We start from the raw sequence: 2,226 nt of genomic DNA on the forward strand, positions 1-2,226 counted from the left end.
TTCAGTTCTTCACTTAACTGGAGGGGGAGATGTGTGAGCAGAGAAACAGAGCGAAATCCAGAGAGGGAACTGAAAAGACAACTGGACAGATGTGAAACAGGTCAATCCACTGTTACAATAACTCCATCTCTGATTCCCTCCTGACAGTAACCAGTCCTTTCACAGAGACTGTGGGTGGCTCTGAAAAGAGCCTTTGGTTTATTAGATGATATTTTGGCCGCTTTACTTTTTCTGGGAGCTCTGTGCGCTGGTTTTCTTGGGCAGCAGCAAGGCCTGGATATTAGGCAGCACTCCGCCCTGAGCGATAGTCACCCCTCCCAGCAGCTTGTTGAGCTCCTCGTCGTTGCGGACGGCCAGCTGCAGGTGTCTGGGAATGATGCGGGTCTTCTTGCTGTCCCGGGCCGCGTTGCTGGCCAGCTCGAGGATTTCAGAGGTCAGATACTCGAGCACAGCAGCCAGATCGACCGGGGCTCCGGCACCCACACGCTCAGCATAGTTGCCCTTTCTCAGGAGCCTGTGAACACGGCCCACCGGGAACTGCAGTCGAGCCCGGGAGGAGCGAGACTTGGCGTTGGCCCGAGCTTTCCCGCTGGTCTTTCCTCTTCCAGACATTTCCACAATCTCACAAATAGTTTCACAATGAATGAATAATTTCCTTAGCATTAATAATAGCCAGGAGGCGGTCAGGATGGCTGAGCGGTCTGAGGCGCTGCGTTTAAATCGCAGTCTCCATGGGAGGCGTGGGTTCGAATCCCACTTCTGACGCCTTGTGTTTTGACTGCACTGGAGGCGTTTGGGAGCAGCGGTGAAGAGCAAAGAGAAATCAGGAAAGAACATGGACAAGCAAAATAACAATGGACCCAAAGATGTTGCATCAAAACATTAGAGTAAGAGGCAACTAAGCAAACAGCAGGGCACATAAAAGATCAAAAATGTAACCTTTGTATCGGGTTGGAAGATGTTGCCAATATCCTTAATGAATACTTTACTGTCTTCTCAAATGAGGGGGTGATGCAGATATTGTTATTAAGGAGGAGGAGTGTGAAGTATTGGACGTGATAACTTAAGGAGAGAGGAAGTCTTAATTGGATGAGCATCCTTGAATGTGGATAAATCATCAGGACCAGATGAAATGTACCTCAGGCTGTTGAATGAAGCCAGGGAAGAAATAGTGGAAGGTCTGACCATCGTTTTCCAGAGGATTGGAGGTCTTGTAATGTTGCAATAAAAACAAAATACGACGCAGATCAAGCATGGCTTAGCCTTTAGAGTAGAGAAACAGGGCTGAATTCCCTGAACCAGTGCTACAGCTTTCAGAATAGAAGGAGCCGATGCACACCTGATGGGTTCCACTTAAACAAAAGAGCTGGAGGTGTTGACAGTCAGAACAGATAAAATGTGCAGGAGTGTTTGAAGCAGATTCTGTGTGGTTACTGTAGTTGTACTATGGCGTTATTTCAAGGAGGTGATTCTGAATGTAATGGATCAACGTGGACCCATCCAAGGCAAAGGTCACTGAAAGTGGCAACGCAGGTGGATAAGGTATTCAAGAAGGCATCCGGCATGCTTGCCTTCATCGGTCGGGGCATAGAGTATAAAAATTGGCAAGTCATGTTGCAGCTGCACAGAACCTTAGTTAGGCCACACATAGAATATTGCGTGCAATTCTGGTCGCCACACTACCAGAAGGACGTGGAGGCTTTGGAGAGGGTACAGAGGAGCTTGACCAGGATGTTGCCTGGTCTGGAGGGCATTAGCTATGAGGAGAGGTTGGAAAAACTCGGATTGCTTTCACTGGAACGACGGAGGTGAAGGGGCGACATGATAGAGGTTTACAAAGTTATGAGCGGCATGGACAGAGTGGATAGTCAGAAGCTTTTTCCCAGGGTGGAAGAGTCACAAACGGGACTGTCCCAGCAGACCCATTGTGTCAGCCTGCTCCTGCCCAACTGAACTTATTTCTTCCTATCTAGACTCTATCTTTTCTCCGCTGGTCCAGTCTCTTCCCACCTGCATCCGTGACTCTTCTGACGCCCTACGTCATTTTGACAATTTCCAGTTTCCTGGTCCCAACCGCCTCCTCTTCACTATGGACGTCCAATCGCTCTACACCTCCATCCCCCACCAGGATGGTTTGAGGGCTCTCCGCTTCTTCCTGGAACAGAGGCCCAACCAGTCCCCATCCACCACCACCCTCCTCCGCCTGGCTGAACTTGTTCTCACATT

At 49.4% G+C, this 2,226-nt stretch overlaps 1 non-coding gene across 1 annotated transcript; it reads left to right on the forward strand.

The window, feature by feature from the left end:
* The first annotated feature begins 682 nt into the window (after window positions 1–682).
* Window positions 683–765, forward strand: trnal-uaa (transfer RNA leucine (anticodon UAA)). The gene has a single exon. It is a non-coding gene; the product is annotated as a tRNA-Leu (tRNA).
* The last annotated feature ends 1,461 nt before the right edge of the window (window positions 766–2,226 follow it).

This window comes from Heterodontus francisci, unplaced genomic scaffold (genome assembly GCF_036365525.1).
Source record: "Heterodontus francisci isolate sHetFra1 unplaced genomic scaffold, sHetFra1.hap1 HAP1_SCAFFOLD_86, whole genome shotgun sequence".
NCBI lineage: Eukaryota > Metazoa > Chordata > Chondrichthyes > Heterodontiformes > Heterodontidae > Heterodontus > Heterodontus francisci.